The sequence below is a fragment of the Neoarius graeffei genome, chromosome 8, assembly GCF_027579695.1.
Source record: "Neoarius graeffei isolate fNeoGra1 chromosome 8, fNeoGra1.pri, whole genome shotgun sequence".
NCBI classification, from domain to species: Eukaryota; Metazoa; Chordata; class Actinopteri; order Siluriformes; family Ariidae; genus Neoarius; species Neoarius graeffei.
The window spans coordinates 39,532,822-39,559,851 of NC_083576.1; positions in this window are offsets into that span (position 1 = coordinate 39,532,822).

Genomic DNA, 27,030 nt, shown 5'->3' on the forward strand with positions numbered 1-27,030 from the left:
ACCACCTGGTTCGGATAAGGGAGGGAGACGAGTGGAAGACCACGTTCAACACCCCCACTGGTCACTATGAATACCGGGTGATGCCGTTTGGCCTTACCAACGCGCCAGCGGTATTCCAGGCTCTGGTGAATGATGTCCTGCGAGATATGTTGAACAAGTTCGTGTTTGTTTTCCTCAACAACATCCTGATCTTCTCTAAAACCCTGTCCGAACACACCCAGCATGTCCAGCAAGTGCTCCATCGTCTCCTTGAAAACTCCCTCTTCGTCAAGGCAGAGAAGTCTGAGTTTCACGCCAAGTCTGTGGTGTTCCTGGGGTACATCATGGCAGAGGGGAGCATCCAGATGGACCCTGCCAAAGTCTCAGCAGTGACTTCATGGCCAGTACCAGAGAGCAGGAAGAAGCTTCAGCAGTTCCTGGGCTTCACTAATTTCTATAGGAAATTCATTCATAATTACAGCACCATTGCGTCACCCCTCACCGCCTTGACCAGCACCAAACAGCCCTTCACCTGGACTCCGGCTGCCAACAAAGCCTTTGCCACCCTCAAGGCTCGGTTCACCACTGCTCCCGTCCTCCAGATGCCAGATGCGGAGCGGCAGTTCATCATTGAGGTGGACGCCTCTGATGTGGGAGTTGGGGCAGTGCTCTCACAGAGGTCAGCAGATGACAACAAACTCCACCCCTGTGCGTTCTTCTCCCGCCGGCTATCGCCGGCCGAACGCAATTACGACATAGGCAACCGGGAACTGCTGGCGGTCAAGCTCGCCCTGGAGGAATGGCGTCACTGGCTGGAGGGGTGCGTAGTCCCATTCCTGGTCTGGACAGACCATAAGAATCTGGAATACATCCACACCGCCAAACGACTCAACCCCAGACAGGCCCGCTGGGCTCTCTTTTTCACCAGATTAAATTTCACCCTTTCATACCGGCCCAGATCTCGCAACACCAAGCCTGATGCACTCTCCCGCCAGTTCCAGAAGGATGATGCCTCCTCCAAGGATCCGGCTCCCATCCTACCTGACCCCTGTATCGTTGCTGCTCGGACCTGGGACATCGAAGAGCGAGTGCGGGAAGCCCTCCGTGACCAACCCAGCCCCAGTGCATGCCCTGCAAGTTGCCTCTTTGTTCCTGAAGACCTGCGATCCCAGGTTATACAATGGGGACACGACTCCCATCTAGCCTGCCACCCTGGTTCCACTCGCACCTACCACCTGCTCGCCCAACAGTTCTGGTGGCCATCTATGAGCAGGGATGTGCAAGACTTCGTCCAAGCCTGCCCTACCTGTAATCAGAATAAATCCTCCAGCCGGCCTCCTGCTGGTTTGCTCCAGCCTCTGCCCGTGCCTATGCGACCCTGGTCCCACATTTCCCTGGATTTTGTTACGGGTCTGCCCCCTTCTAACGGGATGACTGTCATACTCACCATCGTGGACCGTTTTAGCAAGATGGCACACTTTGTTCCCCTCCCAAAACTAACGTCAGCCAAAGAGACCGCCCAGATCATCCTGCAGCAGGTCATCCGCATCCATGGGCTGCCCAGGGACATCATTTCGGACCGGGGGCCGCAATTCACCTCCTCTTTCTGGAAGGAATTCTATCACCTGCTCGGGGCCACCGCCAGCCTCACCTCCGGATTCCGACCCCAGTCCAACAGCCAGTCTGAGTGGACTAACCAGGAGTTGGAGAAGGCACTTCGGTGCATGGCGTCACGCAACCCTAGGGCCTGGTGTGAGCATCTGCTGTGGGTGGAATACTCTCACAACTCCCTCACCAGCTCAGCCACTGGACTGTCCCCATTCCACTGCCTGTATGGCTACCAACCACCCCTGTTCCCCAGCCAAGAGGGAGAGGTCACCTGCCCATCTGCCCTCACCTATGCACGCCGATGCCACCGCACCTAGTCTCAAGCCCGCGCTGCACTCCTCAAGTCAGTCACCAGCTACTCCATTGGAGCCAACCGGCAGAGGACGCCTGCGCCCACCTACTGGGTGGGCCAGAAGGTGTGGTTGTCAGCCAAGGACCTGCCCCTCCAGGTGGAGTCTCGTAAGCTGGCACCTCGGTTCGTCGGACCATTTCCGATCCAGAGGATAATCAGCCAGTCTGCTGTCCGGCTCCGACTGCCCAAGTCTATGAGAGTGCACCCCACCTTCCACGTCTCAAAGATTAAGCCAGTGCACGAGAGCCCGCTGGTCCCAGCTGCACCTTCTCATCTCATCGATGGTGGCCCGGTCTACTCCGTCCGGCGACTGCTGAAGTCACGGCGCAGGGGCAGGGGCCTCCAATACCTGGTGGATTGGGAGGGCTATGGTCCTGAGGAGAGGATGTGGGTTCCTGCTGGGAGAATTTTAGACCGTACCCTCATCAGCACCTTTCATCACCTGCATCCGGACCAGCCGGCCAACCGGAGGGGTCGACCAAGGGGTCCTTGTCGGAATGACGATGCGCCAACCGCCACTCTCCCCGAGTCCGATTCTGAACCAGATCCTGAGGCCTTGGACACTGACCGGTCAGAGGAGTTCTGACCCTCCACCGGTATTCCCCCTCCTCCCGCCCGTCTTGGTGGATCTGTGGCTAGGGACTTCTGGAGCCGTCCCTTGAGGGGGGGGGTTCTGTCATGGTCCTACCTGTGGGCTTCTCTCTTCAGGTAACATCTCCACTCAGCATTACCGGCCATGCCCGCTCTCACCTCCTCTTATTAACTTTCAGTGACTGTCATTGGCTGTTGCCGATCACCTGCTTCCCCCGTGTGTATTTAAGCTGCAGTTCTCCCAAGCCTCAGTGTCAGATTGTCTGCAACTTCCAGCATGATAACCTGCTCTGTGTTCCTACTACTCTGACTCCTGACTATTTTCTGTTCCATCTGACTCTGTCTGCTCTCCAGCCCCAGTAACCTGATCTGCCTTCTGTCCTGTCAACTCTGCCTCTTGCCTGCCTCTCCTGTACCTTCACCTGATCTCCAGCCTGCCCAGCCCTGCTCTTCGCCTGCCTCTCCATCAGCCTGGTGTGAGCAGCCCTGCCTGGAGCCCTACTCTCCAGCCCCGGTAACCTGACCCTGCATTTCTGTCCCCTATCTTGCTATCTGATCTGTGACTCTGTGTCCCAGCCTGCTCCCTTACTCCAGCCTGCTGAGGGACTACTACTGGGAGACTGCCTGTAACCCAAGTGCTGTCAGCCTATAGCCACACCTCTCTGACAACACCTGATCCTGTCTGATCTCAGCTGCTAAGCAGGGTCGGGCCTGGTCAGTACTTGGATGGGAGACCTCAGACGTCACCACCATGCTCCCACCAGCCATCCCTGCCTCTCAGTCCTCCTGCCACTGAACTTCACACACATTCTCCCAACTCCCTTTTCCCCTGTTACTACCGCTACGTTCACACTGCAAGGCTTAATGCTCAATTCCGATTTTTTTGTGAGGTCGTTCACATTAACAAATATATGTGACTTGTATGTGATCCTCAGTATGAACGAAAAGCGACCTAAAAGTGTTCCGCATGCGCATTGCAGGATACGACGACGTCACACGCAGTGAGCATGGCCAGTGTTTACGGAAGTAAAACCGCCCAGTTGCGGTATGACTCATCCAATCTAGCTTGAATAGCTGCATCCCCCCAAATGGAAATCAGCTCCCTAACTCTGCATCCTTCCATTGAGAAGATTCAGAACCTTCACAGCCCGAAGTGTCCCTCGCATTGATGTCATGCGCAGGGGCGCAGATACGTTTTTTGAACTGGGAGGGACAAAAAACTGGGGGGGGGACAAAGCTGCCAGCAAACCAACCCCAACCCCGATATGCCTGTCAAACTTGTTGTTAGTAACCATAGCAACCAAGCTCGAGCTCGCAATGTGCAGTCTGTGCAGCTCAACCAACCGAATATCAGTCTTTGTTTTGTTTTATGTGAGTTGTTGCAACTATGTATACACTGCCGTGCACCTCAATAAACCGAATGGTAATTAGTCTTTTGCTTTTTCCGTGAGGTTTGCCTTATGCAAAGAAAGACAGCATAGACGTTTTTTCCTCCCTATAAGTGGGGGGGACTGAACGAGGTGAATTTAAATCTGACTCGTCCCACCCTCTATCTGCGCCCGTGATTATGCGCCATGTTGTTGTAACTTTTTTTCAGAGACCCGCCGCCTACTTCAGCGCAGAATAGTGACGTTTGTGGCTTGTTGATGACGTGTAAGTCGGATGAATGCGACCTGGTGGTTCAGACTGAAGTCGCATATGAAAAGAGCGGATAGGAATCGGAATTAGGACCACATATCCAAACGGCCTGGGTCGGATTTGAAAAAATCGGATCTGTGTCATTCATATTGTCAATAAAAGATCGGATACAGGTCACATATGGGCGAAAAGATCGGATTTGAGTCACTTCAGCCTGCAATGTGAACGTAGCCTACTAAACTGTGGTTTGAGTGCATTTGATCTCCTCTCTTATCTGGTCCCTGACATAATTTGGTCCACAAGTTTTCATTTTCTTTGGGTTTTCTGAAATCAACATAGGTCAAAATTATACATACAGTGTAAATAAATTGCATACACTCACTTTGATTATTAATTCAGAGGTGCTGAAACTTCCAAAATGTCTTTTATCTTGCCAAGGCCGAGGTATCTTAACTTCCTGTTAGTGATCATGATTGACTACAGCTGGTAGCTTCTCTGTGCCTTCATAAAAAGGACTTGTTTTCAGCATTCATTGGATTGACCAACACACAATAAAATTGGAAAGTCCAAGGAGCTCAGTGCAGATCTGAGAAAGGATCGCAGATATACACAACTCCGCAAGTTGCAAGTTATTGTGAGGTGTAGTCACTTTGTCAAGCCACTTTGCTTTAAGAAAACCCAAACTGTTACCCTCAGCTGAAAGGAAATTGGTTTGGATGGTCAGGAACAACCTCGGAACCACCATGGCACAGCCCTCCCATGAACTAGAAGCTGATGGATCACTGTCTACAGTTCAGTGAGTTTTATATCACCATGGACTAAGATGCTGCTATCCAAGAAATCACCCCCTGCTCCAAAATTGACACCTTCAAGCTTAACTAAAGTTTGAAGCTAACCACATGGACAGAGAAAAAAGCCTTCTGGAGGATAGCTGTATGGTCAGATGAGACAAAGATTGAGTTGTTTGACCACAATGACCACCATGCACAGAGGGACACTGTACACTACCAGCTGGTGGTGGTGGTAAGATCATCATGCTCTTGGGCTGTTTTGCTGCCAGTGGAACTGGTTCATTGCACAAAGTGGATGGAATAATGAAGAAGGAGGACTACCTCAGAATTATTCAGGATAAACCATCAGAAACTTGAACACAACTTGGGACTTGGGAGTTACAACAGGACAATGAACCCAAACACGCATCAGAGCTGGTTGTGGAGGATAAATCAGGCTAACATTAAGCTTAAAACAAGTCCTGACTTCAACCCTATGGAAAATATATGAACCGTGCTTATACAGTTAGGTCCATAAATATTTGGACAGAGGCAACATTTTTCTAGTTTTGGTTCTGTATATTACCACAATGAATTGTGAACAAAACAATTCAGATGCAGTTGAAGTTCAGACTTTCAGCTTTAATTCAGTGTGTTGAACAAAATGATTGCATGAAAATGTGAGGAACTAAAGCATTTTTTTAAACACAATCCCTTCATTTCAGGGGCTCAAAAGTAATTGGACAAATTAAATAATTGTAAATAAAATGTTCATTTCTAATACTTGGATGAAAACCCTTTGTTGGCAATGGCTGCCTGAAGTCTTGAACTCATGGACATCACCAGACGCTGTGTTTCCTCCTTTTTAATGCTCTGCCAGGCCTTAACTGCAGCGGTTTTCAGTTGCTGTTTGTTTGTGGGCCTTTCTGTCTGAAGTTTAGTCTTTAACAAGTGAAATGCATGCTCAATTGGGTTGAGATCAGATGACTGACTTGGCCATTGAAGAATATTCCACTTCTTTGCTTAAATAAACTCCTGGGTTGCTTTGGCTTTATGTTTTGGGTCATTGTCCATCTGTATTATGAAACGCCGACCAATCAGTTTGGCTGGATTTGAGCACACAGTATGTCTCTGAATACCTCAGAATTCATCCAGCTGCTTCTGTCCTGTGTCACATCATCAATAAACACTAGTGACCCAGTGCCACTGGCAGTCATGCATGCCCAAGCCATCACACTGCCTCCGCCGTGTTTTACAGATGATGTGGTATGCTCTGGATCATGAGCTGTACCATGCTTTCGCCATACTTTTTTCTTTCCATCATTCTGGTAGAGGTTGATCTTGGTTTCATCTGCCCAAAGAATGTTCTTCCAGAACTGTGCTGACTTTTTTAGATGTTTTTTAGCAAAGTCCAATCTAGTCTTTTTATTCTTGAGGCTTATGAGTGGCTTGCACCGTGCAGTGAACCCTCTGTATTTACTTTCATGCAGTCTTCTCTTTTTGGTAGATTTAGATATTGATACATCTACCTCCTGGAGAGTGTTGTTCACTTGGTTGGCTGTTGTGAAGTGGTTTCTCTTCACCATGGAAAGTATTCTGCGATCATCCACTACTGTTGTCTTCTGTGAGTGTCCAGGTCTTTTTGCATTGATGAGTTCACCAGTGCTTTCTTTCTTTCTCAGTTTGTACCAAACTGTAGATTTTGCCACTCCTAATATTGTAGCAATTTCTCGGATGGGTTTTTTCTGTTTTCACAGCTTAAGGATGGCTTGTTTCACCTGCATGGAGGGCTCCTTTGACCGCATGTTTTCTTCACAGCAAAATCTTCCAAATGCAAGCAACACACCTCAAATCAACTCCAGGCCTTTTATCTGCTTAATTGAGAATGACATAACGAAGGAATTGCCCACACCTGCCCATGAAATAGCCTTTGAGTCAATTGTCCAATTACTTTTGGTCCCTTTAAAAACAGCGTGGCACATGTTAAGGAGCTGAAACTCCTAAACCCTTCATCCAATTTTAATGTGGATACCCTCAAATGAAAGCTGAAAGCCTGGACTTTATGTCCATGTCCATTATATAACTATAACTTGAATAATGTTTCAGTAAACAGGTAAAAAAACAAAATTTGTGTCAGTGTCCAAATATATATGGACCTAACTGTACATATGCAATCAACATGCAGTTTACCTGTCAAAACATCAACTTTCTGTTGAAGTTTCTCCACTTCAAGCTTCTCACATCTCAGGGCTGATTCTTACCCTATCATCCATCTCCTCATCTCTTTCACTCTTCTCCTTTTGTGCACATGGTGTAGCAGACTGTGACAACTGAAACAAATACATGTGTTTATTGGCATTAGTAATGCAAACTGCACATAATTATGCAGATCTCAACTCAGTGAATGTCTGAGAAAGTTATTTAATGCATGGACTAATTGTGAGGGTTGGAGTTCATGCTGCCAATAACCTGTTTTGGCAGGCAGTGCCCATAACTAGTTAATACTGCCATAATTCCCTTACCATGCCCATTACCTATGTTGATCCCAAATAGTAATTTTGTGTGTGTGTGTGTGTGTGGGGGGGGGGGGGGGGGGTTGTATTCCTATTACTTTATCATTATTACCTGATTATATATTGACACTTTTTTTTAGTATTAAGTTAGCCAATATAAAAGTCGGGTGGATTGTAACCAGATCCCAGCCTGGCAGGGTTTGTACAACTAATTACCCAATCAGACAGCCTTGATACCCAATGGAACCCTAGCTAATTTAAATCCTGGACTGTGTACTTTGGATTTTACCAATACAGATCAGCTGCAATAAACCTCCTTGTGGCAGCAGGGGTATGGCCTAGCATCAGTTTGTGAATGGAGGGCAGGGCCAGGGAAGGTGAGTGGCAAAGTCAACGTACCTGTGGTTAATTAATGTTGTGTGTCTGTGTTGTTTCAGTGACAGAGGATAGAAAAGGATGGGGACAGCAGAGAGAGGAAAGCTCTCACGACCAGAACATGTGTGTGTTGCGTGTGACTGTGTGTGAGCAGTGAGTGAGTAAAGTTGAAAAGAAGAAAAATAAGGAAAATAAAGTGTGTGTGTGAACATCAGCTCCCGCCTGCCATGCTTCTGTACTCCACCCACATCAGGGACATATTATACTCCTGTTTGAGGGTCATTCAGAATGTATCACTTTCTGAAACCTTTAACATTGATGATGATGATGATGATGTATTTCCAAATAAGTATACTACTATAGTTATAATATAAATATTATAGTCTATATTGTAAAAATATAGTAATCCTGTAGTTACTACTATAGTACTTTGGTATAACTATAATATTACTATAATTCTAATAGTAATACTATTGTGCTGATAGTAAATCTATAGTAATCCTGTAGTAACTACTATAGTATTTCCAGAAAACTATAGTTTTACTATTCTTGTAATAGTAATACCGTAATAATACTATAAAAGCTATAGTTCTACTATAGTAGAACTATAGAATATTTTCATAAGGTTTCCCATCACTACAGACTACACACCCTTTGTAGTCAGTGCTTGACTTGGCTGACTTGGTACTGGCATGCCTTGACTCCAGCCTGGTTTCTTTCCTGCTTGGCTCCTCCTCTCTCAGTTGTTCAAGCTGCTCATATATGCTCTCCTGCTCTTTGAAGAATGCCAAGAGACTGTCGAGCCAATTATCTGGTGCCACAGCATTCCTCCTGTCAGCTGCATAGACAAGCCATTCCTTCTTGAGTGTTTCTGGGAGTTTACTTTCAATAGATTTTGTTACAAGAGGATTTTTAATAGCACCTGTGTTTCTGAGGTCACTCAAGTCTTGAAGTGCCTTCTCCACAGCTTGAATTAATCCTACTATTCTCCTTGGCTGATGACCTCTGACCGCATTTTCTGTAACTCCTCAACTATTTCAATGGTAATGCATGTTTGATTTCCAAAGTGGTTTTCCAGGACACAGAAGATGTCATCTGCAGTACTGTAAGTAGTAAGCCAAATATTTCTTGGGATTTTATCATCAAGACTGTCCAGGAGTTGAAACTTTTTCACCTCTTTTGAGCCAGTTGGTTCACCCTGTGTCTGATGCACTTCCCAGTCCCTTTTCCACCTATGGAAATCATGTTTGTTGCCAGTAAACTTGGGGAGGGCCATTAGTTTTAACTTGTTGGTATGGGATAATCAGAGGTAACCACTATGCGAGTTGGTCTTTCACCATTTTCTTTTATCCTTGCCTGGATGAAGTCAGCCTTTCTGGAAACCAACCTGGGGATGTGGAATTCAAGCCCTCTTGGTACTCTCTGAAGGTCCTCTTGAACATGTGGAGGGACTCACCATTTCCACCGGCCATGTACCTCCTTTGCAGTCTTTACCAGTCCTTGCAGATGATTGAGCATGAATTCATATGCCTCTTGGGTGACATTGGGTTGCACAGCAGCAACACAGTCACACTCAGTCTCTGCTACCTGTAATGCTGTAGACATTTCAACATTTCCAAAGTTGGCCCAAAGAGTCTTCTGGATCAGACTTTTGATCTCCTTCAGTTTCAGCTCACATTCATTTGTAGTTTTTGCCAGGTTGGCTTTTTGCTGTTCAGTCAACACAACTTCCTCATCTGTGTCCAATCCTGCCTCCAGCTTTGCAGCAAAGCTGGCCTCCAGATCATTTGCCTCCATGACTTTTTCAGCTTCTATTGTGAGTTTATTGAAACTGTCTCTGAGATCCTCTTCAGCCATGTCTTTACATGTCCTGTTATACTGTTGACCAGATAAGACAATAATCTTTTGGATCTTCTCTCCAGTTTCAGCTGCTCAACTGATTTTCCAGCAGCTTGATCAGTCATGTTTGGTTTCAGTCTATTGATTGTTCACAGGTGTGAGGTGAGCACAACTTCCCAATAATGCTTTAACCCTTTGGTGACTGACCCCTTGAACATGGTGTTAGGGTTTTGCTGGGATACGAACCTGGTTCATTGGTGTGATGATCCAGCAAACCCCCACTAGGCCACCAGGGGAATGACTCAAATGCAGAGGCGTGAGGCGGAAGTAGAAAAAGTCACAAAAGGTTTATTTATACTATGTACACTATATACAATCCAGGGCAAAACAAAAAAAAAACAAAAACAAAGAGTATAATTCAAAAAGAAAAAGGCAAAAAGGCAAAAGCTCAGAAGATCCACAAAACACAGTACAAAGGAAACTGGAGATAAACATAACAGCACAAAGACTCCGTGACAAGAGGACTGAACTCAGGGGTATAAATACACAAACTAATTAAGGACACAGGTGAAGATAATTAGGACTAACAGGCAATTAACAAAAAAAAACACAAAACACAGGAACAGTGGCGGCCTCTAGAGGCCAAAATAAATATGACACGAAAAGGAAATAACAGCGGCCTCTAGAGGCCAAAACAGTCCAAGTCCTAACAGGACCCCCCCCTCTAGGAGCGTCTCCTGACGTTCCCAGGGCGATCCGGATGGGCCGAATGGAAGTCCCGACACAGTTCTTTATCCAGGACATCCCAAGCAGGAACCCAGCAGCGCTCCTCAGGACCATAGCCCTCCCAGTCCACCAGATATTGCAACCCGCCGCGGACCCGGCGGGAGTCAAGCAGGCGATGCACAGTGAACACAGTCTGCCCCTGGAAGATGCGGGGGGGGTGGGGGGTTCCTAGGGGCAGGGGCATACGTAGACGTCAGTACAGGCCGCAACAGGGAAACATGGAAAGTGGGGTTGATCCTCAGAGTCCGGGGCAACTGGAGCCGGTAGGAGACAGGGTTCACCCTGCGCACCACCTTGAAGGGGCCAATGTAGCGAGGAGCAAGCTTGCGGTTCTCCACCCGCAGCGGAAGGTCCTTAGTGGACAGTCAAACCCGCTGCCCAGGGCGGAAAGTGTGTGCAGGTCTTCTATGGCGGTTGGCCTGAGTCTGGTTGGTTCTGGAGGTCTGTATGAGGGTCTTCCTGACCTTGCTCCAGGTCTTGCGACACCGTCTCACATATTGGTTGACCGAGGGCACCCCCGCGTCCTCCTCCTGGTCCGGGAACAGAGGTGGCTGGAACCCGAATTGGCACTGGAATGGCGACAGCTTGGTGGCCGATGACTGCAGGGTGTTGTGGGTGTACTCTGCCCATGGCAGCCAGGTGCTCCACGATGTCGGGTTATCCATAGCCAGGCCTCGCAGGGTGGTTTCCAGGTCCTGGTTGAGCCTCTCCGTCTGACCATTGGACTGTGGGTGAAACCCAGAGGAGAGGCTGGCAGTGGCTCCGATGACCTTGCAGAACCCGTGCCACACTCGGGAGGAGAACTGGGGCCCTCGGTCTGAGACGATGTCCTGTGGAAGACCAAAGACTCGGAAGACATGATTAAATATAAGTTTCACTGTTTCAAGAGCAGAGGGGAGTTTGCACAGAGGTATGAAGCGGCAGGCCTTGGAGAATCTGTCAACAATGACCAAAATGACCATGTTACCTTGTGACTCAGGGAGACCCGTGATGAAGTCAACTGCCACGTGGGACCAGGGACGCCGGGGAATGGTCAGAGGATGCAGGAGACCCTGGGGATGCTGTCGTGGGTTCTTGGTTCTGGTGCAAACCTCACAGGACAGGACAAATGACCTTACTTCCTGCTCCATGTTAGGCCACCAGAAGCGTCTTTTCAGGAAGTCCAGGGTCCTCCGAGCTCCCGGGTGGGCGGTGAGAGGGGAAGAGTGACCCCACTGGAGAACCTTGGCCCGGGCTTGATGTGGGACGTACAAGAGGCCCAGTGGCCCCGTCCCAGGACCGGGGTCCTGGCGTTGGGCTCGTCGAACAGCCTCCTCAATACCCCAGCGGACAGGGGCCACAATCCGGGACACCAGGATAATAGGCCCGACTTCATTCTCCCTGTTAGTGGCAGAGAACAGCCTGGACAGTGCGTCAGGTTTGGTGTTCTTGGAGCCGGGACGGTACGAGAGGGTGAAGTCAAACCGACTGAAAAACAGGGCCCACCTAGCCTGTCGAGGGTTCAGTCTCTTGGCTTGCTGGAGGTACTCCAGGTTCTTGTGGTCAGTCCAAACCAGGAATGGATGTTGCGCTCCCTCCAGCCAGTGCCTCCACTCCTCAAGGGCCAGTTTGACCGCTAGCAGTTCTCGATCCCCCACATCGTACCGGGACTCCGCAGGACTCAGGCGGTGGGAGAAGTAAGCGCAGGGGTGCAGCTTTCCTTCCGAACGTTGAGAGAGTACCGCGCCGACACCACTGTCCGAGGCGTCCACCTCCACGATGAATGGTTGGGAGGTGTCCGGGAGGACCAGAATGGGTGCCGTGCAGAAGCGGGCCTTGAGGTCTTTGAACGCCTTTTCCACCTGAGGAGACCAGCCATAAGATCCACCTGTCCCTTTGGTGAGGTCTGACATGGGTGCTGCCACAGAACTGAAGTTCCTGATGAACTTGCGGTAGAAGTTAGCGAATCCTAAGAACCGCTGAACCTCCTTAACGGACTTGGGAGTAGGCCAGTCCCGGACGGCCAGGGTCTTGGCAGGGTCCATTTGGAGTTGGCCTGTCCGTACAATAAATCCCAGAAAGGAGACCTCGGGAACATGAAATTCGCATTTCTGGGCCTTGGCGAACAGATTGTTCTGTAGCAGCCTCTGGAGAACCTGGCGGACATGGTGGCGGTGCTCCTGCATGGTCTTGGAAAAGATAAGGATGTCATCGAGGTAGACAAAGACGTACAGGTTAATCATGTCCCTTAAGACGTCGTTGATTAGGGCCTGAAAAACAGCTGGTGCGTTGGTGAGTCCGAAGGGCATCACCTGGTATTCGTAGTGCCCAGACGGGGTGTTAAAGGCAGTCTTCCACTCGTCTCCCTGTCGGATACGGATGAGGTGGTATGCGTTCCGTAGGTCCAACTTGGTGAAGATGGTGGCGCCTTGGAGCAGGTCGAAAGCAGTGGACATCAGCGGAAGGGGATATCGGTTGCGCACAGTGATCTTGTTCAGGCCCCTGTAGTCAATACATGGTCGAAGCCCCCCATCCTTCTTGCCGACAAAGAAGAAGCCGGCACCAGCAGGTGAGGTGGAGGGTCGAATGAACCCAGAGACCAGGGCGTCTTTGAGGTATTCCTCCATAGCCTTGCGTTCTGGCTGAGAGAGGGAAAACAGTCTGCCACGAGGAGGGGTAGTCCCAGGGAGCAAGTCGATGGCACAGTCGTAGGCCCGGTGCGGAGGAAGAACGGCGGCCCTGCTCTTGCTGAATACCTCCTTGAGATCCCAGTACTCTGTGGGAACTTGAGATAACTCGGTGAGATCAGGGGGCTCGGCAGGAGACACAGGAGAGCTAGAGAGAAGACAAGAGGCATGGCATGCAGGGCCCCATTCCACAACCTGGCTTGTTACCCAGTCTATGCGAGGGTTGTGGCGAGTAAGCCAAGGAAGGCCTAGAATAACTGGGAACTCAGGTGAAGGAATCAGGTGCAGGGATATTTCTTCCTTGTGACCTTGAGACTGGAGGAAGACTGGAGAAGTAACTTGGGTGACTCTTCCATCACCTAACGCTTGGCCATCGAGGGCAGACACAGACAGAGGGACTTCAAGAGGTGCAGTAGGTATATTGATGCTTTGGGCGAAGTGAATATCCATAAAGTTCCCAGCCGCCCCTGAGTCTAACAAAGCTTGACAAGAGTGGACAGACTCACCCCAGGAGATGGAGATTCCTTGGCCAGGGAGTCCGGGAGAGAGGGTAGGCCCCGTCACAACCCTCCCTCGGCTGGACGGGGCGGTCCTTTTCCCAAGAGTTCGGGACATGATGCTCGGAAGTGACCAGGCTTGCCACAGTAGATGCAGCACTTGTCCCTCCTTCTGCGCTCCCTCTCAGATGCGGAGAGGCGAGTACGACCCACTTGCATGGGTTCTGGACAGTCACTGAAGGAGGTAGACGGTCTCCAGGTAGAGGTAGGGAGGCTGGGGGGCCTCAAGGCTTGGTGGCGTTCTCTCATCCTGTTGTCCAGACGAATAGCATGTGAGATGAGGGTTTCGAGGTCACTTGGGCATCCAATAGAGGCCAGACCGTCCTTGATGGGGTCAGACAGACCATGGTGGAAGGCTGACACCAGGGCAGTCTCGTTCCATCCACTTACTGCTGCGAGTGTTCGGAACGAGATGGCGTAATCTGCGACGCTTCCTCCTTGCCGGATGGACATGAGCTTTCGGGCTGCGTCGGTACTGATGTCTGCCTGATCGAAGACCCGAAGCATCTCTTCAGAAAACAGCTGGAAATCAAAGCACTCAGGTCCCTGTCTTTGCCAGATAGCAGTAGCCCAGGCTCGCGCCTTACCAGCTAATAAGGTGATCACAAAGGCAATCTTGCGGCGATCCGTAGTGTAGGTGGTAGGCTGAAGCTCAAAGGTGAGTTGACACTGGGTAAGGAACTCTCGGCACTCACTGTGCTTGCCGTCATACCTCTGTGGTGCAGGAAGGCTGGGTTCGCGAGGTGAAGAAGGCAGCATGGCAGGAGGCACTGGAGCAGGAGTGGGAGCTGGATCAGGAGCAGGAACTGGATCAGGAGCAGGAGATGCAGGCAGAGATGTCAGCTGTGCCAGGGTTTTCCCAATTTGCTGAAGCAGTTCCTCGTGGCGAGCAAGGGCCTCACGTTGGCTGGTGAGCGTACGTCCATGAGCGTCCATGGTCGCTCCGAAGCGTGTCAAAGCTGCCATAATTCCCTGAAGGTTGGCCGGGTAGACAGTTGAAGCAGCCTCTGCTGAGTCGGTCATGACGGAGTCTTTCTGTTAGGGTTTTGCTGGGATACGAACCTGGTTCGTTGGTGTGATGATCCAGCAAACCCCCACTAGGCCACCAGGGGAATGACTCAAATGCAGAGGCGTGAGGCGGAAGTAGAAAAAGTCACAAAAGGTTTATTTATACTATGTACACTATATACAATCCAGGGCAAAACAAAAAAAAACAAAAACAAAGAGTATAATTCAAAAAGAAAAAGGCAAAAGCTCAGAAGATCCACAAAACACAGTACAAAGGAAACTGGAGATAAACATAACAGCACAAAGACTCCGTGACAAGAGGACTGAACTCAGGGGTATAAATACACAAACTAATTAAGGACACAGGTGAAGATAATTAGGACTAACAGGCAATTAACAAAAAAAAACACAAAACACAGGAACAGTGGCGGCCTCTAGAGGCCAAAATAAATATGACACGAAAAGGAAATAACAGCGGCCTCTAGAGGCCAAAACAGTCCAAGTCCTAACACATGGTTCCTCCAGGAACGATGACGTTTCAGTCGTCAAGACAATGGAAAAACTAAAATACAAGAGCATTTTGTTTTGTGCACAAGAGCATTGTGACGTATCTTTCTGTTTTTGTATTTTAGTTCTTCTGTTGTCTTGACAACTGAAAAGTCATAGTTCCTGGAGGAACCATTTTCAAGGGGTCAGTCACCAAAGGGTTAATGTTACTTTAATGTACTTTAATATACTTTTAATGTAACCCATTTCCTTTTCCAGGATTATTCCAGGTTATTCACTGCAAAAACTAGCCATCCTAATATAAGGAAAAACAATAAATTTGAGAACATTTAGACTATAATCAAGTGAAATAATCTGCCAGTGCAGTAAGATAATTACACTTGGTAAGACATCTTATAATAAGTTGGTTGCAATCTCGAACTAGGTTTAATAATCTCAAAATTGGTGTCTTGTTTTCTTCTAATAAGAAATGCTAGATCGTTTCAACTATTTTCAAGATATTTTCACTTGCTAAGATATCATTTTTTGCAGTGTTGCTCCTGCTGTTCCAGCTCAAAGCTCCCAGACTTCTTTTGCTGGTCCAGTTTTCCGGTCTCCTGGTTTTTCACTGTCAAGTTCTATCCTTCGTAAGAATCCTTAAGAATCTGTGCAGCTTCTCCACTTGAAAGAGATAGTTCCATCTACTCAGAGTTCAACTGGATTTCACTCAAAGACCAAGCAGCTTTTCCTTTTACTTCATTTATTTGCAGGTGCAGAAGTTAAGATTGACAGTTTAATGTAATTTGTTGTAAGGCATTAGTTGTAGTTCATCAGTCTCTTTAGTCTCTAGCCTCTTTAGTCTCTTTAGGTGAAAAACCTTTCAACAAAGAAACCACATAAAAGAAGATACATTGTATACTATAGCAAATGTGAAATAAAGGTAAACAGAAAAAAAATATATACATTTGCAAGTATTGTGAAACCCCACAGTGTCCCATTTCCCTTCGATTAAAAATTACGTACAAATAAAGTTACTCAATGTCAGCTTCACATCAGATCATGAAAGAATTTTAGTACCTTTTTAATCTTTACTGCATTTTAACATTAACTGCATTTTAATATTAACTGCATTTCAACATTAATGTAACATTTTTACAATGATTTCATTCAATTTAAATTATACTACAATATTTTAAGTGATGTAGCTTTTAAATTATGGATTGTTTTAAATTACACAATGTTTTTAAACCACTCTTTCACCCATGAATTAACCAAATACCCTGGCATTTAAAAAGTTAAAATATCAAGACACACGTTACTGGTACCCATGGCTAACCCTAGTACAAACAATTCAGCTGGCTGCAATGATTCCCAACAAACAGTCTTAAAAGTTTTCCATCTTACCAGCTGCCTCTTTAGTGTTTGTAGATGTTCAGGCTCTACTCAGGCTCACAACATGGCACAAAAATGTGAGCAAACAATCTTTTCTCCTGCCACCATATCAGTGTCTTTTCTGGTCTGCCTTTACCAGGATGCTGTGTCCTGCTTTTTATCATCCCTGCAGCACAGCACAACCATAAATGGTTCCTTCTGGTTTGACACCCTTGACGTTCATTTATTTTTTTCAGTTCATGTTCATTTCAGTTGGAGATTTTTCCTCTTCCTCTCTTATTTCACTTTTCTCCAGTTTGACTTGACAAAAATTACTACCAAATGGTTTGCTGACATTATATATGATATTACTGTGCTTGACTGGCCAGCCAACTTGCCTGATCTGAACCCCAGAGAGAATCTATGGGGTGTTTTCAAGAGGAAGATTAGAAACACCCAACCCAAAAATACAGATGTGTGAAAGGCCGCTATCAAAGCAACCTGGGCCTCAGAAGTGCCACAGGCCGATCACCTTCATACCACACCGCGTTGATGCAGTAATTTGTGGTAAAGGAGGTGGTAAAGGAGTGTTGTAAAAGTATATGAGCATACTTTTCTGAAGTTGGACATTTCTGTATTGTAAATCCATTTTTGATTGATCTTAGGAAATATTTTCATAATGAGATACTGGATTTCTAATTTTCATGAGTTATAAGCCATAATCAAAATTAAAACAAAAATTGTCTTGAAACATTTCACTTTATGTGTAATGAATATAGAAAGTTTACCTTTTGAATTAAATTATGAAAAAAATGAACTTTTTCATGATATTCTAATTGTTTGAGAAGCACTAGTATATGTAGAACTCCTGGCACACATCAGGCATCTTTTGCAGTCTTTGCTCATATGTACTTTTGCAAGACATCCAAAGCATATTCCATTTGGCCTCAAAAAGTTTATCTTCTCTTTTTTTCTGAAATCAGGACACATTGCAAATGTGTGATTACCATTGCAGAATGTACAGTGAACTCCTGGTTGATTTGGGCCTGGACTGAGGTTTGAATATGTCCTTTCCTTTACCTTGATTTTCATCTTGGATTTTGCCAAACAGTTAGTCTCTGTGTCAGCACTGTGATGGATTGGCAACCTGACCAGGGTGTACCCTGCCTCTAGATAATGGCATAGATATAGCAGTATAGATAAGAGATGGGATGGATGGATATTGCCAAACACTAGTACAGGTCAAATCTTGAACTTGTTTATCAAGGAACTCCACAAGATCCTTTCAGCTCACTCTGATGTTTTTCTGTACTTGCAGATCACAGACAAACTATCTCTATTTTTCACAGACTTTATAAGGAAGTTTAAATACTACAGCTTTAAGATTGGATGCCAGATTCAGTTTATCCATATATGACATTTCCTCCATTGAATTGCAGCAACCAATGAGAAACAGTGAATACACTTGTAAGGCCTTTGGATCTTCTGCTCTGATTGATGGCCAGGAAAGAGCCTTTTCTATATCAATGCTTGCAATTTTATTTTCATTGCCGTGATTGTCTTAACAGACTTTTGGCTTTTTGAACACCTCTGACAGGCACCATGTGATGACAAATCCTAATGAGGACTTGAGCTGGCCTTGTGAACTTGTGGACTGTTCAAGGAAATACATCCTCTCTTCACTACTCTCTACTATGGACTCAATAACTATGAGTGACTGAATGAATGACCAGTATTGCAAAATATCTCCACCCAAGTTCACAATGACTCTTTTTGGCAGAGAGACAATTTGTTGTTGTCTTACAAGAGAACTTGTGATGCAGAGGTGGACAAAGTACACAACTTCATTATTTAAGTCAAAATACAAATCCTGCTGGTCAAATGTTATTCCAATACAAGTGAAAGTTCTCCAGTCAAATTTTACTTACGATAAGTTAAAGTACTGAAGTACTTGCTTTTAAAAATACTTAAATATTAAAAGTACATTTTCTGTCAATGCATTGTTGTACTATTGCCACAACGCTTACAAAACCTAATGCCTCTGAAGTGACCAATTGGATTATTTTGTGAATTCACAAAATGAATGCATGCTGTGCCATCATGGTGGTTGAATGTTAAGCTAGCTAGTCAGTGAAACTCCACCTGACATGCTAGCAAACTCTTTTCAAACTCAAAATCATATTGGGTAGCTAACTTTACTAGAAAAGAAAGATTTCTACATTTTGTTTATTTGGCAAACATATTTCTGAAAGGACTTCAGCTAAGTTATGTCGTGCTCTGCCCTGGACATCCACTCTGGAGATTATGGATCTCTCACGCCAGTGCCAATCCGGATCCGGGACAGGAATTCTCACCTGCATTCATTTCCTGGTTTTCACCGCTGCTTATAAATATGCCATTCTCAGACTCAGACCTTCTCAGAACGTCTCGTTTGCTTCTCTAGCCATTTCTGTGCCTCTCTTGCTTCTCATGGTTTTTCTCTCTAGCAATTTTCTCTTGTTCATGGTTTTTGCACTAGCATTTTTCTGGTTCATGTTTTTTTGACGAAGGGTTATTTCTTGTTCAGGTTTTTTTGCGCTAGTGTTTTTGTCTTTGCCTGTCTCATGCTTTTGTCAAATTGTTTGTTGTCATTTTGCCCAGACTATTTTTGCCATTTGTTTTTTGTCTTGTTTGTTTACCTTTTGCCATGCCCTTTCTTCCCTGTATTAAATCATCTTATTTATTGGATTACTGTCTGTGTTCTACATTTGGATCCGAACTTCACCATACCTCCACCCACCCTAACAGTACATTCTGGCCAACTTGGATCCAGTGGAACTCACCCATCTGAGAACAGCCATCCAGCAGCAAGGGACTCTCCTCGGGACCCACCAACAAGACCTACAACAAATTACCCAGAACCTCGCCACCCTGTCCAATGCACTCAACCTTTTCACCATGCAGATGCAGCTCTGTCAAGCCATGCCTACCCCTGCTCAGCCATCTCCTACTTCAGCTCCTGCCACCGCCTTTCTCCACGAACCGAGACTTCCAGCGCCTCAGCCCTACAAGGGAGAACCAAATACTTGCAGATTGTTTCTGTCTCAATGTTTGTTGATCCTAGAGCTGCAACCTCTGGCCTTCTCCACAGAACACTCCCGGGTAGCATATACAATAATGTTCCTCACCAGCAAGGTCAGAGAGTGGGGAAGAGTGGTCTGGGATGCCAATGCACCCTTTTGTTCCAGTTTCAAGGATTTCTCTGAGGAGATGAGGCAAACTTTCGACCATTCTCTGTCCAGCCGGGAGGCGGCCAGAGAACTCATGGAGCTGTGGCAGGGGTCCTGGTCTACCTCAGATTATGCCATTGAGTTCCAGATGTTGGCGGCTTCATGCAGTTGGAATGAGAATGCCCAGTGTAGCGAAGATCGCGTGTGGGTGGAGCACAGAGGATGGCAGGACAGAGATCAGGTTTAGCTATCAGCTTTATTGCCACACTTTTCAGGTTTACAATAATGCTCAAATAGCGAGAGAGACACACACACACACACAGCGTCTCGTCCGGGGATGATCCCCTCTGCTCTCGCTCTCCCTCCTTAAATAGGGCGGTTTACTGGGGAGAACACACAAAACACAGGTTAATGACACTCAGGTGAAGCGATTCTGCCACTTACCTTCCCCAACTCCGCCCTCCTGTCACAGACCGGTGCTTGACCACGCCCCCGCTGCCACATACCCCCACCGCCCGACTCAGGCCGGGCGCCCGTCCGGCCCGCAGCCGACTCCCCCCCCTTGACGGGAGAGGAAGTCCGCCACGACCATCTGCGCCCCTGGCCTGTGGACCACCTTGAAGATGAAAGGTTGGAGCACCAGATACCAACGGGTGATCCGCGCGTTGGCATCCTTCATGCGGTGGAGCCACTGGAGGGGCGCGTGGTCCGAACAGAGGGTGAAAGAGCGCCCCAGCAGGTAGTAACGGAGGGCGAGGACCGCCCACTTGATGGCCAGGCACTCCTTCTCGAAAGTGCTGTAGCGCCCCTCACGCACTGACAGCTTCTGGCTGATGTACAACACTGGGCGGTCCTCTCCCCCCACCTGCTGGGACAAAACGGCCCCCAGCCCTCTGTCCGACGCATCCGTCTGCAACAAAAAGGGGAGAGAGAAGTCAGGGGAGTGCAAAAGTGGCCCCCCACACAGTGCAGCCTTTACCTCTGAGAAAGCCCGCTGGCACTGCTCCGTCCACTGGACCGGATCTGGCGCCCCCTTTTTAGTGAGGTCAGTCAGCGGGCTGGTGACGTCCGAATAATTAGGTATAAACCTACGATAATAGCCAGCCAGCCCCAGGAACTGTCTCACCCCCTTTTTGGTCTTGGGTCTCGGGCAGGCCGCAATCGCTGCTGTCTTATTAATTTGGGGACGCACCTGCCCGTTACCCAAGTGGAAGCCCAGATACCGTACTTCCACCCGCCCAATCGCACACTTCTTTGGGTTGGCAGTGAGCCCCGCCCGCCTCAGCGACCTAAGGACGGCCCTAAGGTGTTGCAGGTGCCGCTGCCAGTCATTACTATAAATGATGATGTCGTCTAAGTAAGCGGCCGCATAGGTGGCGTGGGGCCGGAGGATCTGGTCCATCAGCCGCTGAAACGTAGCGGGCGCCCCAAACAGCCCAAACGGAAGTGTGATGAACTGGTGTAAGCCGAACGGTGTGGAAAAGGCCGTTTTTTCCCGGGATAATGGAGTCAAGGGGATCTGCCAATATCCCTTCGTCAAATCCAGTGTCGAGTAAAAGCGAGCCGTGCCTAGTCGATCGAGAAGCTCATCAATACGAGGCATTGGGTACGCATCGAATTTAGACACCGCATTGACTTTTCTATAGTCCACACAGAACCGGACCGAGCCGTCGGCCTTGGGAACCAAGACCACCGGGCTGCTCCAGTCACTGTGGGACTCCTCGACGATGCCCATTTCGAGCATGGCCTGAAGTTCTTCCCGAACCACCTTTTTTTTGTGTTCGGGTAATCTATAAGGACGGCTACGCACTACCACCCCCGGGGGCGTCTCTATGTGGTGTTCTATGATGTTGGTGCGTCCGGGCCGGGGCGAGAACACATCCGAAAACTCGGCCTGCAACTGGGCGACCTCCGTGAGTTGGGTCGGGGAGAGGTGGTCTCCACAGGGGACCGGAGAGGTGCGAGATGCCAATGACCCTTTTTGGATCTCCGGCCCCAGCTCCGCCTTCTCCGGAACTACCGACACCAACGCCACGGGGACCTCCTCATTCCAGAGCTTCAGCAGATTGAGGTGGTAGATCTGTAGCACCCCCTCCCTGTCCGTTCGCCTAACCTCATAGTCGACATCCCCGACTCGCCGTGTGACCTCGAGGGGCCCTTGCCACTTGGCGATTAATTTGGAGCTCGACGTGGGCAACAGGACGAGTACCTTATCTCCCGGAGTGAACTCTCTAAGGCGCGTGCCCTTGTTGTACAGGCGGGTTTGCCGTTCCTGGGCCTGCCGCAAATTCTCCTGAGTTAAGTGGGTGAGCGTGTGGAGTTTTCCGCGCAGATCCATAACGTATTGAATTTCATTTTTGCTCTGCGAAGGTCCCTCCTCCCAATTTTCCCGCAGTACATCTAAGATGCCGCGCGGCTTACGCCCATACAGTAATTCAAATGGGGAGAACCCCGTGGAGGCTTGGGGGACCTCTCGCACTGCAAACAACAAGGGTTCGAGCCACTTATCCCAGTTACGTGCGTCCTCACTTACGAATTTTTTGATAATATTCTTGAGGGTGCGGTTGAACCGTTCAACTAAACCGTCCGTTTGTGGGTGATACACGCTGGTGCGGATCGGCTTAATACCCAGTAGCCCATACAGTTCGGCCAGTGTTCGTGACATAAACGAGGTGCCTTGATCAGTCAGAATCTCTTTCGGGATTCCGACCCAGGAGATGACGTGGAAGAGGGCCTCTGCAATACTACGTGCGGAGATATTGCGAAGAGGCACCGCTTCCGGGTATCGCGTTGCATAGTCCACCAGAACCAATATAAAGCGGTACCCTCGTGTTGACCGATCTAATGGCCCGACGAGATCCATCCCAATTCGTTCAAACGGGGTCTCGATTAATGGTAGGGGGCGCAAGGGCGCTTTTGGAATGGCCGCTGGATTTACTAATTGGCATTCGCGGCACGCCGTACACCACTTACGGACGTCGCCGCGAATCCCCGGCCAATAGAATCGGGCCATTATCCGGGCGAGTGTTTTATCCTGCCCGAGGTGTCCCGCCATGGGATTAAAGTGAGCCGCCTGGAATACCAATTCTCGGCGGCTCTTTGGAATTAACAACTGGGTGACACGCTCCTTCGTCTGAGTGTCCTGCGTCATTCGGTATAACCTATCCTTTAAAATGGAAAAATAGGGGAAGGTCGGGGTGGCGTTCGGCTGGAGCGTTTGACCATCGATTACTCTCACTTGGTCAAACGCGTGTCGCAGAGTTTCGTCTCGCGATTGTTCCAGGGGGAAATCCGCAAGGGATTCCCCAATAGAAAGAGGAGGGGCCGGGGGCTCCTCACTCTGTCGCGGAGATGACGTAGACGGCTCTGCGATCGCAGCTCCAGCCAACACGACACTGGGACCCCCCCCGGCTAACCGGCAGGACCCACTCTTTACTAGGTGTGCCATCAACCCCCGGAATCCCGGCCAATCAGTCCCCAAGATTAAAGAGTGGGTAAGGCGAGGATTAACCGCCGCCTTTACTATAGATTTGTCCCCTCTGAAATGTATGTGGACCGACACCAACGGGTAGCAGTGAACATCCCCGTGCACACACAACACCTTCACCCCTTGTGCTCCCCCCAATGCCTCGTCTTGCACCAGGCTTTGGCGGATCGAGGTCTGGTTGCAACCCGAATCCACCAACGCCTGATAGGTCGCCCCTTGTACACTTACCGGTATGCGATATGCTCCGGCCTGATCGAGGGCAGCCTCTGGCGCATCGGGGATCCGCACCACCGCCCCCACCTCCATCGCGGCACACTGTTGCTGCAGGTGGCCCGGTTCCCCGCAGCGCCAGCAAACCGGCCCGGGCCTCCCCTCTGCAGCTGTGGATTGAGGGTCACTCACCTGAGGGGGGGGAGAGACAGACACAGAAGGGAGAAACGGGAGGGCACCACGGGTGCGGCGGGCCGGCTGGGGTGGGGCCGGCCCCCGCCTCCGTGGTGGGGGAATGGGGCGAGGACGGGACACGGGAGGAGGGGGGAGAGAGAGAGAGAGAGGAGAGAGAAGATGACATCCGTTGTCCTGCCACTGGGACAGCTGCCAGATGATCCTCCACCAGTCCTACGGCCTGATCCAGCGACGCCGGGCAGTGGCACTGGACCCACTCCGCGGTTCCGGCGGGTAGGCGGGCGATGAACTGCTCCAGCGCCACCTGGTCGATGATCCCCTCGGCATCGCGATCTTCGGCCCTCAGCCACCGCCAGCAGGCGTCCCGGAGCTGCTGGCCGAACGCGAACGGGCTGCCGACTTCCTCCATTCGCAGCGCGCGGAAGCGCTGGCGCTGCTGCTCCGGCGTGCGCCCCACGCACTGGAGGACAGCCCGGCGAAGGTCGGCGTAGGCCAGCCGGTGGTCAGCGGGGAGCTGTAGTGCGGCTAACTGTGCCTCTCCCGTCAGGAGGGGGAGGAGGCGCGCCGCGCGCTGTTCCATCGGCCACCCCGAGGCTTCGGCGACCTGTTCGAACAACGCGATGAACGCCTCGGGGTCGTCTTGCGGGCCCATCTTAGTCAGGGTGATGGGAGATGGGCCCGCGGCCGGGGTGCTGGTGGACCCCGCCGACGCAAGGAGGCGCCGGAACGCCTCACGGTCTTCCTGTTGAGCCAGCACCAGGGCTTCGAAGCGGCGCTCCTGCTCCTTCCGGAGCGTGACGAGCGCCTGGTGCTGGCTCTGCTGAGCCGTGGTGAGGGCGTGGACCAAGTCCGCGAACGGGGAGGATTCCATGGGGCTGCAGGACAGGTGCTCCACGATTCCCGGGTTTCGGCACCACTGTAGCGAAGATCACGTGTGGGTGGAGCACAGAGGATGGCAGGACAGAGATCAGGTTTAGCTATCGGCTTTATTGCCACACTTTTCAGGTTTACAATAATGCTCAAATAGCGAGAGAGACACACACACACACAGCGTCTCGTCCGGGGATGATCCCCTCTGCTCTCGCTCTCCCTCCTTAAATAGGGCGGTTTACTGGGGAGAACACACAAAACACAGGTTAATGACACTCAGGTGAAGCGATTCTGCCACTTACCTTCCCCAACTCTGCCCTCCTGTCACAGACCGGTGCTTGACCACGCCCCCGCTGCCACACCCAGATTGACGCATTCCTGCATGGCTTGTCCGATGCCATCAAGGACGAATTGGTATCACGGGAACTGCTGTCAGACCTCTCCAGCCTCATGGACCTCACCAACCACATCAACACTTGGATCCAGCAATGGAGGAGAGAGAAGAACCACCCCAGCTTCACTTCCTCTCCACCTCCCGCCACGTCCGTCGAACCCATGCAGGTAGACTGGGTTCAAGTGTCAGCGGAGGAACAACATCGCTGGCAGAGCATGGGGGCCTGCTTCTACTGCAATCAGCTGGGACACATCTGCCAAGCCTGCCCGCTAAAAGGATGAGCCCACCAATGAATCAAGGAGCCCTGGTGGGCAATGCCCGGAACCAGTCCCCCGCTAATCATCTGTTACTTCCTGTCATCATTATCCATGACAACCAGCATCACCACCTCCAGGCCCTCACTGACTCAGGGGTGGACAGGAACCTGATCTGCTCCGCCACTGCCAAGTGTCTGGGAATCCCGCTACTTGCTCTCAACATCCCTCTCACTGTCCTGACACTCAGTGGCACTGGCTTGACCAGCATTACCCACCTTACTGCCCCACTCACCCTAAGGATTTCTGGTAACCACTCAGAAACCATCCAGCTTCATGTCATGAACAACCCTCATGTACCCATCATCCTAGTATTGCCATGGTTAATGCAGCACAACCCCCACCTTAACTGGGCTGACAAGACCATCCTAGGCTGGGGCCAGTCCTGCCTAGCTTCCTGTCTGAACTCCACTCTGCCTCCCGCCACAGCCTTCAGCCAGCGAGTTCCCCGACCTCTCTCACGTGCCTTTGGAATATCTGGATCTCAAACTTGTTTTCAGCAAGACCCGAGCAGTGTCCCTCCCTCCTCACAGACCCTATGACTGTGGAATCAACCTCCTACCAGGGACAGCGCCACCCAAAGGATGACTCTACTCTCTCTCTCCTGTCGAAAGGCAAGCAATGGAGAAGTACATCTCCGAATCCACCCCTCCTCCTCCCCAGCAGGGGTGGGATTCTTCTTCATGGAAAAGAAGGACAAGTCGCTCCGCCCCTGCATTAACTATCGGGGTCTCAACGCCATCACAGTCAAGAACCGCTACCCACTGCCGCTCATGACCATGACCTTTGAATTACTCCAGGGAGCCAAGGTATTCACCAAGCTAGATCTACGCAATGCATACCATCTCATCAGGATCAGGGCGGGGGATGAGTGGAAGATGGCCTTTAACACCTCCACTTGTCACTACGAGTACCTCGTGGTCCCTTTTGGCCTGACCAATGCGCCCGCAGTCTTCCAGGCACTCGTTAATGATGTCTTAAGGGTATGCTAAACATCTTCATTTTCATGTACCTGGATGACATCCTGATCTTCTCCTGCTCCCTGGAGGAACATCGGGGTCACATCCAGCAGGTCCTCCAGTGCCTGCTAGAGAACAAGTTGTTCGTCAAGACGGAAAAGAGCAAGTTCCACCAAGGCTCTGTCTTGTTTCTGGGGTTCATCATCTCTCCAGCAAAGATCCAGATGGACCCCCTCAAGCTGGAGGCAGTCACTGACTGACCCACCACATCTTCAAGACGAGAGCTCCAGCACTTCCTGGGGTTCGCCAATTTCTACAGGCGCTTCATCCGTGACTTCAGCATGGTGGCCAGACCTCTCTCAGCCCTGACCTCGACCAAGACCAAGCTCAAGTGGGGGGAGGAAAGCCTTTTCCAGTCTCAAGTGCAGGTTTACCACAGCACCCATTCTCACCATACCTGATTCAACCAAGCAGTTTATCATTGAGGTCAATGCCTCCGAGTCAGGGGTCAGAGCCATCCTATCCCAGAGAGCCAACGACAACAAGGTCCACCCATGCTCCTCCTTCTCCCACCGGCTATCCCCAGCTGAACGGAACTACAACATCAGATCCCGAGAACTACTGGCCATGAAACTAGCTTTGGAGGAGTGGAGGCGCTGGCTCGAGGGGTCTGATCTCCCTTTCCTAGTCTGGACTGACCATAAAAACCTGGAGTACCTCAAATCTGCCAAACGTCTCAATTCCTGTCAAGCCCGTTGGTCTCTCTTTTTTTTCCCAGTTCAACTTCATGCTCTCCTACCGCCCAAGCTCCAAGAATGGCAAACCCGACGCCCTGTCCAGGATGTTCTCTTCC